Below are 16,902 nucleotides of genomic sequence, written 5' to 3'. Positions count from 1 at the left end.
AGATTACCGGTATGAGACTTCAAAATAAGTTACAAATGTAGCTGCTATTGCAGGTCAAATAGCAACAACTGTGTGCCCCGTCCAGGCACCGTGGAAGATATAAGGGAAATAGTAAATCTTCAGTCCTTAGAAAGGTCATTAATTTAAATGTGAAACCTAATAGGTTCACATGGAAAAATACATAACTGCTTGGATGGCAACAGGGATCTTATGATGAGCAAACTGTTTTTTAAAATTAAATTCATTTTATTATTATCTTTTTATATGTTGATAACATTTGTGATTTAATTACACTTCTATACTTTGGACAGCATTACTGTAATAAGACATAATAATATCACAAATAATATTTGCAAGGGCCAATATCCAAGAATAACAACTCATCTGTTTAGGTTTTATTCTTAATTTTGCATTATGAGGTCTTAGACGAAAAATTATTTTTAGATCTCAAATTTCTGTTAGGTGTCTAGTGAAATAGCTTTGGACTAGGATTCCAATTTTTTCTAGTAACAATCCATATGACCTTAGCCAATGAGGCTAAGCCAATTGCATCAGTACAATACACCTCAATTTTCTCATCTGTAAGAGGGGGCAGTACATTTCTGCTCTACTGCATGTGATGTTGAGATAACAAGCAAGAGAATCCTTTCAAAAATGCTCTAAAACTAACTGTAAGATGTTATTAATTTGAGGTGCTGCGAAAATGTATGACCAAATGTTTGTAAAGTCTCTCCGTGTGAAAATGGCAGGGTAATTGTTTTTTCAAAATGGGTGCAGGGTGACCAATCAGGGACAGTTATAATCTGGGCTAGTATGAGAATGAATTCAGTAAAATGAGAAAGTTACTGAAATGATAGAATTTTTCCATAAAGATAGGTATTTTAGCTCAGCAATTTTCTGATATTCCTTTGAAGAAACTGTAAGAGTAAACTCATACATTTTTACAAAGTTAATAACCAGTAAATATACTCAAATTTTTTTCCCCTGTCATTCCCTTTATCCCCTTTTAGCTGTAGGTTCCCAGAATTTTAAATTCTGAAATTGTCTTGTGCCACTACCATGGTGAAAACACAAATATTTATATTTACACGATTATCCACTAGGCTGAAGACTTTTGTCCTGGAGGTATATACTAATCTTTTGACAGTCTGGTAATTCTTTGACTTCAGCAAATATTGAAGGCACAATTCAATTTATGCACTGAGTTGCTCAAAGCCAGTCTCCCAGTGACACTAGACTCAAAATACAAAAGGGCATTTCATTCTTTGAGTCCGAAAACATGAAAATAAATTTTTAAAAAACTCTCAGCCTGAAAACTGTGTTGAAATACATAAACATATGAAACTTAGTGACTCAGATGGTTAGTCACAGAGTCACTGGTTGGGCTGGATGAAATCCACTGTGGACAAAGGCCAGCCGTAATGATGATGATATTTTGCTTTTCCTTAGTACTGAACAAACCCTTTACAAATGTTACAAATACAAAAGAAAAAGTTGTGAGGTACTTTCTTCCAAATGTTCAGGATAAGTAAGAATCTTGCTACCTTTGAGGTATTTTTTTTCCCTCTACATAGATACAGAAGAAATCTAGTTGCAAATAACTGTAACACAAAGCAACTTAAGCAAAAGCCTCATTAGTATTCAATTAGCATAGTAAGCCCTCTTTCCCAGCCTCTTGTGTGAAGCAGATTGAATCCAATGTGTAGTTTTAGAGTAAAGAAAGTAATGGCTCCATAGTAGTTCTTACACATAAAGCCAGGAACTAAACTCAGAATTATATTTTGTATTATTACACTTTCATTAGTAATCAATCTTCCACTGCAGAGTAGATTTAATCCAAAAGATTGCAATAATGTCAGGCAAGAGTAATACCATCCACAGTTAAGTACTGGGCTGCTTCAGAAATATTCTCCCACAATCTTCCCCCATCTGACCGGAACAGGAATTGGGTAACTTCAGAGCAAAAGAATAATGTGTCCATGTGTTCCTCCAGATCTCAGAGTCCTGGCAGCCAACCTCAACTCTCTTGGCCACCATAAAGCAGTCATTGAAAGGACACAGCTGCAGGAACTAGCCACTAAGCACTAAATAAATCCACAGGGCTGGAGGCACAAGTCATGTACATGACCCTAACACAATACCTTGCGGTTATGAATGAGTGGATTAGCATCTAATGGTGCTGTGGCAGCTTATGCAAAATTAATTGGTGCTTCATCCAGTGCTGAGTTTCTAATGGAAAGATGTCCACTTAAAAAAAAAACCCACAAAAAAAACAAAACCCAAGGGACCTCCTTAGTCAACAAAGACCTTGGCTGGGTTGTGGGGGGAATAAGGACCAACTGGAATGGGAACTGAGCTGTTTGTTCTTGTGACTGTACCTAGATTCTCTTCAGATCAAAGCTGATATACAACATCCACTGGCAATAACCCAGGAATTGATCGAGTTATTGCCAGGCCCTCGGTTGTATTTTAGGGTTGAGGTTGGGGCAGTTGGGAGAGATGTTGGGGAAATGTGGCTTGAAGTCTGGAGCTGTCTCACATGGAGAAAGAGACTGAGAAGAAAAAAGAGACTCAACACTAATCTACCTGGAGCAATACTTCCCAAAGTGTGTGTTTTTTAGAGATTTTATTTATTTATTTTTAGAGAGGGAAGGGAGGGAGATAGAGAGAGAGAGAGAGAAACATCAATGTGCGGTTGCTGGGGGCCATGGCCTGCAACCCAGGCATGTGCCCTGACTGGGAATCGAACCTGCGATGCTTTGGTTCGCAGCCCGCGGTCAATCCACTGAGCTACTCCAGCCAGGGTTCCAAAGTATGTTTTGATTCACTTTCTTTATATTTGAAAAAGATGATGTTGTGTGATTTGTTAAGTTTGAGAAATGATGAAATAAATGAAGTTAAACACACATCTATGTTTGTAGGACTTCTGGAAGCCAATGCCAGTGTGCACTGCCAGTATTCAAGAAGACTGGCAGAGTACAGTGTTTCCCAAACATTTTTGATCATAGAAACCATTTTAGGAGGAGTTTATAAAGATTTTTAAAAATTACATTATTATGAAATATTTAAATTTATGCCTTAGTGTTATCTTAAAGTAGGAGATTTTAATGGTCTTAAAATATACTTGAGAGGACTAAATATTTTAAATATAACATTATTTTCAAAGTGTGAATTACTATTTTTTTCCTTTTCAAAAATATGCAGTAAGAATTTAATGGACATGGCTAAGGTCTTTTTCTACCTCTGAAAGGCCCTGGCTTTGCAATTTGTGCCATTCTTCAAGTTGACAGGAAACTTAGAAGACAAGGAACTTACTCTCACCCACCTCCATTTGTACTTTTTCCTTTTCCTCCAGGTATGAACAAAAGAACAGCCTTCTGGGTAGCAAGAAAGATGAAAGTCATCTCACTGTGTCTATTACATTTTGTCCCTCTCAATGATAGTGTGGTGGCTTTCAAAGGTAATTGTTTTTAGACATTGCCAGCATATATTGAGATAGAATATCCCCATGAACCAAGAAGCAAAGTTGGGATGTCATATGGCAAGCCATGCAAGGACGTGGGCACACTGGGCTCCTGGTTGTTTTAAGGAGCTCTCTGTCACATCTAGGTCAGTGGGAATCTGTGACAGCACCCGCATTAATAATCCTGTGATTTGTTCTTGAAGAAACTATGTTCTTTGTGTTTTCTGACTCAGTATCTCTCAACTACACTACCTCAGCTGTATCTATAGGATTCATGGCAAGTCAAGCCCAACTTATAGAGGAGCAAATTTTATAAATTTCAGCAATTCTGTTTATGCCTTTTATAAACAAAGGCATTTTATAAATGCTTTGTTCCAGTTTTATTGAGGTATAATTGACATAAAATTATATATATTTAAGGTATATAAAGTGATAATATAGCTATACATTGTGAAATAATTATCATATCCACATAAGTATCACATAGTTATGTTTGTGTGAGAGAGAACATTTGATATTTACTCTCCTAGCAAATTTTTTCTTTTTAAGTTTTTATTGAATTTATTGGGGTCACATTGTCTAATAAAATTATATAGATTGCAGGTGTGCAATTCCATAATATATTATCTGTACATTGTACTGTGTGTTTGCCACCCAAACTGAAGTCTCCTTCTGTCACCACTTATCCCCCCTTTACCTTATTCTACTTCTCCCAACCCCACTTCCTTCTGATAATCACCATAGTGTTGTCTATATCTATGAGGTGTTTTTGTTTTGTTTTTGTTTTTTTGCTTAATCCCTTCACCTTATACCCAACCATCCAGTCCTATTTCCCTCTGACAGCTGTCAGTCTGTTCTCTGTATCTATGAGTCAATTTCTGTTTGGTTTGTTTGCTTATTTTGTTCATTAGATTCCACAAATAATTGAAATCATATGGTTTTTGTCTTTTTCTAACTGACTCATTTCATTTAGCATAATACTGTCCAGGTTAATCCATGCTGTCATGAAAGGCAAGACTTCCTTCTTTTTTTACAGTGGAGTAGTATTCCATTGTGTACATGTACCACAGCTTTTTTTATCTGCTCATCTACTGATGGGCACTTGGGCTGCTTCCAAATCTTGGCTGTTGTAAATAACACTAAATGAACATAGGGGTGCATATATTCTTTCAAATTAGTGTTTAGGGTTTCTTTGGATATATTGCCCCAGTGGAATCACAGACTCATATGGCAGTTCCATTTTTAGTTTTTTTGAGGATTCTACAGCAGGTACACCAAACTGCATTCCCACCAATAGCACTTGAAAAGAATCTATATTCTGTTGCTTTGGGTTGAAATGCTCTGAAGATATCAATTATACCTGATCTGGTGTGTCATTTAAGCCCAGTGTTTCCTTGTTGATTTTCTGTCAGGATATCCATCCATTGATGTCAAAGTGGTGTTAAAGTTCCCTTGACTGTATTACTGTTGATCTCTCCTTTATATCCATCAAGATTTGCTTTATATATTTAGGTGCTCCTGTGTTGGATGCATACATGTTTACAAAGGTTCTACCCTCTTGTTGGATTGATCTCTATCATTATACAGTGTCCTTCTTTGTCTCTTATTATAGCTTTTATTTTAAAGTCTAATTTGTATGATATAAGTATTGCCAGCATGGATTTTTGGTATTTTCATTTGCATAAAATATCTTTTTCTATCCCTTTATTTTTAATCTATGTGTATCTTTCATCCTGAGGTAGGCCTCTTGTAGATAGCATATTTATGGGTCTATTACTTTGTTATTCATTCAGCTATTCTATGTGCTTAGATTGGAGCATTTAAGTCATTTACATTTAATGTAATTATTGATAGGTACTCATAATCCCATTTTATTCTTTATGTTCCCCTGTTTTTTCTTCTTCTTCTTAAAGAAGACCCTTTTAACATTTCTTGTAACACTGGTTTGTTGGTAATGAATTCCTTTAGCTTTTTCTTTTCTGGGAAACTCTTTATTTCTCCTTCAAATTTAAATAATAGCCTTGCTGGGTAAAGTAGTGTTGGTTGTAGATCCTTGCTTACACAATCTTATTAACTATAGTTACCATGGTATACGTAAGATCCAAGAACTTATTTGTTTTATAATTGAAAGTTTTTATCTTTTGACCAACATATCTGCCCAGCCCCAAGCCCTTGGATATCATTGTCTATTTTCTGCTTTTGTGAATTTGACTTTTTTAGATTCTACAGGTAAGTGAGAACATACAGTATTTGTCTTTCTGTTTCTGTCTTATTTCACTTAGCATACTATACTCCAGGTTCATGCATGTTGCATCGAATAGCAGGATTTCCTTTTTTATGGCTGAAATACCCACACACATATATATACACATATGTACATATCACATTTTTTATCCATTTATCTTTCAATGAACACAGGTTTTTTCCATATCTTGCCGTGTTTTGAATGAACACAGGAGTGTAGATATCTTTTGAGATACTGATTTTGTTTATCTTGGATATATACCAAGAAATGGGATGGCTGGATCGTGTGATACTTCCATTTTTAATATTTTGAGGAACCTCCATATTGTTTTCTGTAATGACTGTATCAGTTTATATTCCCACCAACAGTGTACAAGAATTTGATTTTTTTCACATCCTTGACATTTATCTCTCTCTCTCTTTTTTTATATCACTCATTCTAACATGTATGAGGTGGTATCTCATTGTGGTTTCAATTTGCATTTCCCTGATGATTAGTAATGTTGAGCATCTTTTCATACCTATTAGCCACTTATATGCCTTTTTTGGAAAAACATCTATTCAGGTCTTTTGCCCATTTTTTAATCAAGTCATTTGTTTTTTGCTATTGAGTTGTATGAGTTCCTTATATATTTCAGATATTAGACCCTTGCCCAATAATGGTTTGCAAATAATCTCCCTTATTCTATAGGTCACTTTTTCATTTTGTTTATTGTTTCTTTTGTTGTGCAGGGCTTTTTAATTTTATGTAGTCCCACTTGTGTGTGTTTTTTAAATTGGGAAATATAGAAAAAGAGAAGTAAAATATAAAGGCATCTTAAACATGTTTTGGTCATTTCCAATTTTCTGCTTCCAAAAAGTTAATCATACATAGTTATGACTAAATGCTTGTTCTATATTTCTATATCCTGCTTCTCTGCTTCATACTTTAAGTACAATAAGCTTATACCACAGGTGCTTTTTCAATGTTTAATAAACTCTAAATAAACATCACCTGAAATATAATGCCATTATTTATTTAATTACTCCCCAATGTATTTTATTACTTCCAAGTTTTGATTTTATAAATATGTATAAATAAATGTTTGTAATAAAACACTTATATGTATTTTAACAATTTCTGGAGGATAAATTCTCCAGAAGTGAAATTTCTAAGAGGGTATAAATATTTTAAGGCTCTTGATATATATGTATTGCTAAATTTAGCTTATAGTAATAATTTCTGTGCTCAATGAAAAATTATAGTCAACCTTATGAAATTTTTAACTGAACATGAATAAAATTTTATTGTAAAACACCTTGAGGTTTGAGGGAGAAGAGCACTAGTTAACATTTTTAAAGCTGAGTAATTAGAACTAATAAGGAAAGTCAGTTTGAATTTGTGATTAATTCTTAACTACAGACTACTTTAAACAATGTGCTTTTATTATTGTAGTCCATAAAGTAATCCCCAGACTAATGAAAAGTTTATGGTGCTCTATTTCAGGTTTTTGGCTCCAAGTCAGGCAGACTTAGCTTTAAACTCAGACTTCACCACCTACCATGTAACTTGGGGCAACTGTCTTATCTTCTTTGCTTTATTTTATGTATCTGTTTAGTGAAGATAATGTTAGTTCCTATTTCTTCGGGATAATCTGAGACTTAAATAAAATCATGTGCTCAGAGTACTGAGTACCTAAGGAGTGCCCAATACATTTTATCTGTTACTAAAATAGAATAATTTTAAATAGAATTTAGAATTTCTGAATTTATAATTCAGAATTCAGTTAGAATTTCTGAAGTAGTAAACAGATCAGCTGAATAGTTTTAAATAAATAAACCTAAAATCTACACAAGTTTCTTCATGTAAATAAGCTAATATTTTCCATGAAATTATATTTGTTGTGTTATAAACCTGTTCTCTATATTGTGTGTTTGTGTATGTGTTAAACAAAATTTAGAAGAAAAGCCCCTGTTAATATAAATAGTGATGGATTCTGAATTAGTAAACTTTTTAATTTATTGTTTTATTAAAAAATTTTACACTAGAAAGAAAAAATTAGCTTGACCTAATGATTTTAAAGTTTGGAAAATTAAGGAAAAAATAAAAGTTTACTTCAAAATTAATGAATATGCTTCAAATAAGCTTACCTCAAACATAAGTACATCAAAAATATCAATATTTACACTTTATACTTAAGGAACAAGTATAAATGGATCAAATTCTTTTAGAAAACACAACATTTTCTTTAAGTGTTTCTCTAAGCAGCAATAGGGAAAAGCCTTATACTGAAAAGTTGTCCCGCTATGCAGAAATGGGCATTGTATTGGGTATTTGGGTGAAGCAGTATTCTGTTTCCATGGGCCATTTAGGATGCTATTTGGTTACTGTGGTTAGTGGATTTTATTTTAATTTTTTTTTTTGCTTTAGCACTCACTGTACCTCAAATTCTCCACTATTTCGTAGCTCAGCAAAGCTATTGTGATCTTTTTGAACTTGAAGCTCAGGCCAACGTTGTCATTATATAACTTTGTCCTTTGGCTCGAGAAATAACCTTCAGGTTCTTACCAAACACAGAAATAGCAAACAATCCTAAAAGTCACAAAAGTGAGAAATTTTCAACACATCTTTAAATTAAGGTCATTCAAAGGAATAAAAGACCAGAGAAACCTAGTTTGTATGGTAAGGCCAAATGCTAACCAAGAAATCATTTCCCTTTGACTTTAGGACTGGTCTCATTGCCTTCTTATTCTCAAATTTCTCAGCATATTCAGCAGAGTCATTCGTAGAATATATACCCAGGTCAGCTTTTACAGAGCATAAGGTAATGAAAGATGAGTGATTCAGTCTTTTCTATGAGTCTGGGGATTTTGCCAAAGCTTCAGTGATATAGACAGACTGTCTTTGAAATTGTAAATGTCATACCTGGACTTTGTACTCATTACCTTTTCACCTTGATAGTCAAGTTATGTTACCTTTTACATTATGACTTTTTTGGTTACATGTGGCCTCTCTGCATTCTTTTTCAACATTTTTTTCTAGGTCTTAAAACTTGTTTGTGTTTCTAAGTTCTTGCTTTAGGCATATTTCCTGGGTTCAGTACAGTTGTCTAATCAACTGCATTAAATTTTTTTAAATAGATTTTAAATAAATAAAAACTTTAAAAGTGATAAATATTGAGATTGGTTACAAAAGTCATCATTTGGTAGTTATTAAAAAACCTGTTCTTTCACCCTGGCTGGCGTAGCTCAGTGGATTGAGCTCGGGCTGCAAACCAAAGTGTCACAGTTTCAATTCCCAGTCAGGGTACATGCCTGGGTTGCTGGCCATGATCCCCAGCAACTGCACATTGATATTTCTCTCTCTCTCTTTCTCCCTCCCTTCCCTCTCTAAAAAAATAAAATAAAATAAATTAAATCTTTAAAAAACAAAACAAAACAAAAAAAAACCCTGTTCTTTGTAATTCAGAAAAACTGAAACACAGGTTTCCAATGCTTTTTTTATTTTTAGAGAGATTGGACATTTAAAAAAGATTTTCCAAATTTTCCACATTTTCTTCTTCTTATAAAAGCATAATAAAAAGGAAAATTCTGCTCTTAAAGAAAACCATGAAAATGATATAAAATGACAGTCAAACAAAAATTTTCCAAAGTCAGTTTGCTTTGAATAATGAGCAAAATAGAGGAAGAAGATGGTGGATATAATAACCTAACAAACACCCCTTCTTCCCATTTCACTAAGCCCATTCTATGAACTTATGAAAATTAGTAGAGGATGTAGGGAAGATGTTCCCTCTCCATCTGTGAAAAATTCTAGGCAACACCACCTTGCTGAGATTGCCTAGGTTTGGGGGCCTAGATTTTGCCAATAGTGTTGCCCAAGCATGCAAGCTCTCATGCTTTCATGTGGCCTTAGACCAGCATTTTCCAGCCTCAGCTGTATCAACATTTGGGGCTGAATAATTGTTGCCAGGGCTGTTCTGTGGATGAAGGATGTTTATCAGCATCCATCACTTTTACCCTTTAAAAGCCAGTAGCACTCCCAGTTTTGGTCATCATAAATATCTGCAGAAAGTGCCAAATGTCTCCACAGGGGAGGGGGTTCAAAAGCACTTTCAGATAAGAACCGCCTTCCAAGAGTAACAGCTCTTATGCTGGCCTCAATTGCTTCCGACTCTTTTTTGAAGACGTAACAGAAACCATTCGTTCAACAACCAAAAGACAGTAAGTCTGTAGGTTCCTTGGCTGTGGACTGGTGTGAGAAAAGTTTGTGGAAGGGTTTTCTTTCTTTTATACTTTCTGTAATAGCAAAACATAACCAAATATATGAAAACATTGAATATGTTTCAAACAAAGAGAAATATAAATCAAAGTTCAGGTCAAAACCCAAACCAAAATTTGGTTTCTGCACTTTCTTTTCTTTCTTTCTTTTTTCTATTAAGAACTTATTAATTTATTTTTAGAGAAGGGAAGAGAAGGAGAAAGGGCGGGAGAGAAACATAAATGTGTGGTTGCCTCTTGTACTGGGGACCTGGCCCTCAACTCAGGCATGTGCCTTGACTGGGAATCAAACCAGCAACCCTTTGGTTCATAGATCTGTGCTCAATCCATTGAGCCACACCAGCTAGGGCTACACGTTCTTTTCAATATAGACCCAATGGATTGTTTTCCATTTTCTCCTAGTCCTTCAAATTAGGAATTTGCGTTTATAATATTAATATCCTCTAAGGTTTATTATTTCCATTTCATATAAAGAAATATGAGTCTCAGGGGAGGCTGAGCAAGGGCACTAAGCCTGCCCAAAGTAGTGCTATTTCAAATCTATCAGGCTTAGGGAAGGATTCAGAAGTGAGCATCCCTTCTTAGGCCTTTTAAATAGAGCTGCTCCTGTGAGGCTCAGGCAGCCACTGGGCAGATGAGCCGCCTGATAACATGGGCATACCTGGAAGCAGGAGTCACAGCACTGACATCTGTGCCCTGCCTCTGACACTTGATCTTGGGACTCAGGTCCCTGCCAATCAGTTCATCTGTGTGAAATGGGAACAACCAGGATTAATTGATGTGATTATTGTAATGGTTACATTACTATCACAATCCCTGTCACTCAAATTCTTGCATTTTTTCTCCTTTCCCTTCATTCCCCTCCGCTTGTGTCTGTCCTTGTGCATGCCCAGGCCCTCAGGGGTCGCAGTCCAGCGTACTTGCGCAGTCCAATTCTGAGGCCCAGCAGGGCAGAGCTGGCCAACACCTACCTGGGGTTTTGGAAAATTAAGTCCACGGGCTTCCTAAAATTAACTGAGAGCTCTGTCTCTCTTTCAATTTCTTACTACTTAAAATTCTTTCATTAAATGTCCAAGTGCTTATGTGTCTATGAATATAAAAAATTAGATTCTCTGTGAAAATAATTATCAAAGCCTGAGAGCTGGGGTAGGAGGAACCTTAGAGGTCCTCTAGTCCAGCGAGGAGTCCTAAGATATCCCTCCTGATATGTGGCTGAGAATCTTTCACTTATAGCTACTTGACCTTTGTAGGCACCCCATTTCTATTTTAAGAAATTCTAATTGTTGGAAAGTTCTGATATTGTCCTACTTGTACCTTTGGGTTTTCTTCTGGAACAATAGTGGTTGTGTTGCCTTTCTTGTTCACTACCCAGCTATCCACACATCTTGGGCTATACATTCGCTGCATTTTACAGCCACACCACCACCTGAAACCTTGTCTTCCTTCTTGCATTCAATGGGGGTTATGTAACTAGAAAGACTACAGAACCTTCAGATAAAAGGTTTACAATGAGTATGGCCATCAAAACTTCAGAATAAGAGCCCTAACGAGAAGAGAAAATGAGTTATATTTGGTTTCGTCTGCAGTATTTGCATGCTGACTTCATCGAGGATGCCCATAAGAATTCTTTCCCCAGAATACATTCAGATTCACAGTCTCCTCCAGAAGAGTAAGTGCTAAACACTCTCTCAAGGTGAGTATGAATTAGAAACTCCATGATATGCCCAGAAAATAATAGAAGAAACTTGAACATGATTCATGTAATTTTCATATGGGCATCTATGTCACCTTTGTCATTAGAGAAGAAAAATGAACTATGTGCAAAGGCCTTATTACTAAAGTGGCTAATAAAAAAGAAAGCCCATTATATGTGGTGTGTGCAATGTTACCATTAACTTTAAAAAACAGTGCAAACTCTCCTTTAAATGATAACACTCTCTGGTATCTACAGCTTCCATCCTTTCTCTCAGTGTCATGGACTTTTTCTGGACATGAGACACACTTTCCTCTGAGACACACTTTCCTCTGAGACACTTCCAGACATTAACTAAGCATCCTGTGCTGCCAGCCCCATTCCCTGGGTGCCTTTTCTATCATGCAATTGTACTCTGTTAGAATGGGCTGCCCCACACATACAGGCATTAAAGTGGATAAAATATAGTACAAGAAAAATATTAGAGATTAAGTGAAATCTTTGTGTGGGGTATGTCATTTACTGTTCAGGTGCCTAAGTGTATGCCTTTATTTTTTGGCAAAAATAAAAACACTCCTCACTCCCAGCACTTCAGTGCCAGTCATAAATGGTGAGATCTTGGACAGTTACCTAACCTCTCTGTGCCTCAGTTTTCCTGTTGCTAAAAGGGGATAATAATCATACTTCTATCTTAATGTTATTATGAAGATTGAATTCATTTAAGTTAAGCATGAAGAACAACATAGACCCCAGGACTGCTATATATGTTTGCTATTATTAGTATTATAGAGAAGAAAATGTGGCAATATATGTTTCTTATTTTATTGGTTATTCGTGGCTTTGAAAAGTCATATAATAATTTAAGTGAGTTTTTATTTTACCTAATTTAATAAGCAGATTTACTCTTTACACTGCTTTTGGTCTGCCCATCGTAACAAACAAAGAAGATTTTAGATTCTATGGGTACCAGGTTCAGTTTCTGTCTCTACAAATTCAGAGCTTCAGAGTCCTTTTTCTGAAGTGTGCGTGTGTATGGGGTGGGAGGGCTCACACATGCTGAAACAGTGGCAGAGATGGAACCAGCTGGTTTAGATTGTCCATTCTTCTGTCACTATTCTACATAACGAAACCGTGTGATTTCTTTCATTACGTGCAGCTGCTACCACCTGGTTTGCCTTAATGGATGCCAGACCCAGAAGTGATGAGAGCCTTTGGCACTTACAAATGAGAATATCCCTCCAAATGAACTGAATACTCATGGTGGATGTAGGACATGAAAAGTCCTGAATTCTATTTTTTCCTTTCGGTTAAGCCCCAGTATTTCTTATTAAATTACTATTTGCTTAATTCTGTATTTAGGTCTCTGAACAAAAATTTTACAAGAGACTTTTTAACAGTCTCACCATGATCCTGACCCTGTCTTATCCCCTTGAATAGTAGTGACACCTATATGTAAATATATGTGTGTATATACACATATGTTTCACCTGATATAAGGAAATGTAGTAAAGCAACTTGTAACTTATAGAATAATAACTTTTAAAAAGATTTTATTTATTTTTAGAGAGAAAGGAAGTGGGGGACAAAGAGAGGGAGAGAAACATTGATATTAGACAGAAATGTCAATGGGTTGCCTCTCACACTTGCCTGACCGGGGACCAAAACCCACATCCCAGGTGTTTTCTCTGACTGGGAATTGAACCAGCAACCCTTCACCTTGTAGCGTGACTCCCAACCAAATGAGGCACACTAGTAAGGGTAGAAAAATGATTTCAATAGCCCATAGACCAGCCTTCCAGTATTGCTGGCCATCAGCTATATCATCACTAAGACAAGGAAATAAGATGTTGGGCTGCTATTCCTTCTTCCTTCTCATCCTGGTATAGGGAGTGGGGTTTCTCAGGCCCAGGAGGAAAAAGAACTCTGTTTTCTTTTTCTCTGACAAGAATCCTTTCCCAGAACTAATGAACAAAGAAAATGAGGCATAAGCCCAGTCATTCTGAGGTGTTCCTGCCCATGAGGTCTGACATGGCTCTAAGTTGTCCTGCAGAGCCAACAAGGCAAACTAAGAAAACAGGAAAAGTTGCCCTGGATGGTGTAGTTCAGTGGATTGAGCATGGGCTTGTGAAGCAAAGGGTTGCTGGTTCAATCCCCAGTCAAGACATATGCCTGGGTTTCAGGCCAGGTCCCTAGTAAGGGGTGTGTGAAAGGCAACCACACATTAATGTTTCTCTCCCTTTCTCCCACCCTTCCCCTCTCTCTAAAAATAAATAAGTAAATTGCTTTTTAAGAAAATAGGAAAAGTTTCCAGGTTCTTTACCAATCTCCTCCAACATCTTTTATAATGTCTTCTATTCAATCTCCCTTAGTGGTGCTGTACCCAGATCTACTTTGAGTGGATGTCAGAAAAGTCTGCACACCCAACACTCTTTTAAGTCTCCTGTGCTGCCACTTCTCTTTTATGTGCCTCTGACTCCGTCATCAGGGTCTCTACTATCTATTTGGGAAATCTAATTCAGTATTACCTGATGTAGACTTGATAATGGAATTTCAGATACTATAGCATTTTGATGGTGGCAGGCAGGATGCTTGGGAACCCATAATATCACCTAGGAAGCCTGGATCCTGCTCAGGCTTCACCTCACACAGGGACTGCTGCTTTGGGGGCACAAAAGTTGAATCTGGTCTGATCACTCACTCTTCTCTCCCAACCCTTGAATTTCAACTTCTTTTTAAATAGCAAGATGTTTCCAATTTTTATGTAAGCCTATGCTGCCCTATTAGATATGAAGACTCATCATTTTAGCATCTCCAAGTCATATTTGCTGAGGATGGGCTTTATGTGCTTAAGATATGAACATGTTTTATAACTTCTCTTCTACATTTCTGTCACAGAACTACAGAATCCATAGGTCTTTTTCTAACAAACACTAAAGGTTGTAGTTAGGTGCATTTGAGCTTTAATAAAATTGTGTCATATAATTTTTAAAGGGAAACATTCATAGAGGCCAATGAATTTGAAGAAAAAGATGGAGAAAGCTTTTTATTTGCAAAAATACAAATAAGAATACTTTTTAAAATTGCAGTTTGTGCAGTATCAATAGTTACAAAACCCCTGGAATGGATGAATTTTATCATGTGGGATAACATTTTAGGCCATCATTGACATTTATCATTTCTTATCATTAACATTCTTAGATCATCCCCCAAGGAATTCTAAAAATTTTTCTAAGCAAATTTTGCATCATTCTAAAGTAGCATTTGTTAAGCTTGATTGTCTTAGGGAACAAAACCATCTTTTTATTATTATTTTGCATAGCAACATCCCAGACACAGAAAACATGATGATGATGCTGGGAAATAGAGAGTCTGGGAGAAATACAGCCACAGAGAGACAGGCCATGTGTTCCCAGAAGCCACTTGAGGACCGTGTTGCTGCTCTCCCATGACAACTGCAAAGGGCCAGGCTCACCCGTGGGCCTCATTTCCTGAAGGTCTTCCTTAGCAATTCTCACAAACAAAGTTTTATTTTATTCTGAAATCAGGTGAACAGAAAAAAAATGATGTTTATTGAAAAGGGAAAATCCTTTCAAGATGATGTGTACTCCCATAAGGACGGGTTGAATATTTTAGAAGTATAGTAAGTATACTCTCTTCTAAAACAGTTACCATAGAAACAAAACTTTCCCCCATTAGATGGAAGGGTAATCATGGTAGTAAATTTCCACACAAATATCTAAGCTACACAAATTAAACGTCAGTTGGGAGTCAAATCCAACAGACTGTGAATTTAATAGGCAGGTAGTAGAAGGGGAGAATAACAGCTATAATATAAGAGAAATGTTTGCACACCCAACAATCAAACTATAAATTTGCTTTAAATAATCTGTCAAAATGGGCACTTTGATGCCCACTGCTTTTTATTCTGCTCTAATTTCCTAGGGGAGCATCGCCCCAGCTCTCAGCTAAGCAATATTAGACAAGATTAAGACTGGTGCATAAGAACTTATTCTGAAAAAAAGCAGAAGTGTCATACCACTGCATAGGTGCATGGTAGGGTTCTGTGAGCGATGCCATATGTTGAGTGGGTCAGTAATCATGGAGGCTTCCAGAATGAGCTGGATTTGAGCCAGATTTTAAAAGATAAGTAACACAAAAGAAGCAGAGGGATGTTTTGGTAGAAGGCCTACTACCGTATTTCATCTCTCTTAAGATGTATGTTTTTCACATTTGAACAGCTCTGAAATGAGGCTGACTTAGATTTGATGGTGTCTCATAGTCACTATAAACGAGGTAGCAATTGTGATGTGAGGTCATACACATGCACACAAACTTGCTCGTGGTCACTTCAGCTGAGTTCTGCACATTGTTGCATCTACGTATGTTGAGTTTAATAGACATTTAAAATGTCTTACAAAAATTTGACTACCATTAATCCCTGAAATAAAAATTTTGTGTATATAGAAAATATGGAAACAGAGCAGAGTGGCCAGTTTGATATTATATTAGTTGAAGTAAGTGGTTGTCATTGGATGAAAGTCCAATATCATCAAAACTTGCAGAAGAGGAGTCAGTGACTGGGAATAAAATCTCAGACCTCTTGTGTCTAATGTATCACCCATACTGCTGACAGCAGAAGAAATGGTAAGATGGGAACATTGAAATTCTGCATAGAAAAGTCATAGAGATGAGTCTAGTTCTGAATATAAAGACATTTTAAGATTATCTTAACCTTCATCTCTTTATGTCACATAGGAATACATGAAAAAAATTTACACCTAAGTCAAAAAAATCTCTTTTAAGACATCTGAAATAAAAATTCTTAGTGATAACAAAGTACTGTGACAGTTTTCTCTTTCTTAGAGATATGTAAGATAATGAGATGTCCTATTATGATGGCTTCTTGGATTTATTGAGATATGGGTATGTGAGAAAGATGAGGTAAATATAATCTTAAGAATATAAAATATAAAAGCAGACGTTCAATATGAGACAAAAATCATCAGAAAAATATTGGTTAGCAAATAAAATAATTTTAGAATTAATTTCTCTTTAGCATTGGAAAAAAATCTGAAACATATGTATTCTGATATAACTATAAAAAGAATCTCAAAAAGAATCTAAAAATTTTGAATAGTTTAAAAATCTATTTTAAGAAAATTAGCCTCAATGTGTTTATTAACAGGATTATAATATCAATCTGCACACCTACTATAAATCCATTCCATTTTCATGAAAAATA

Source organism: Phyllostomus hastatus, unplaced genomic scaffold (genome assembly GCF_019186645.2).
Source record: "Phyllostomus hastatus isolate PE091 unplaced genomic scaffold, TTU_PhHast_1.1 phas_scaffold_1674, whole genome shotgun sequence".
NCBI lineage: Eukaryota > Metazoa > Chordata > Mammalia > Chiroptera > Phyllostomidae > Phyllostomus > Phyllostomus hastatus.
Note: the sequence above shows the minus strand (reverse complement) of the source record.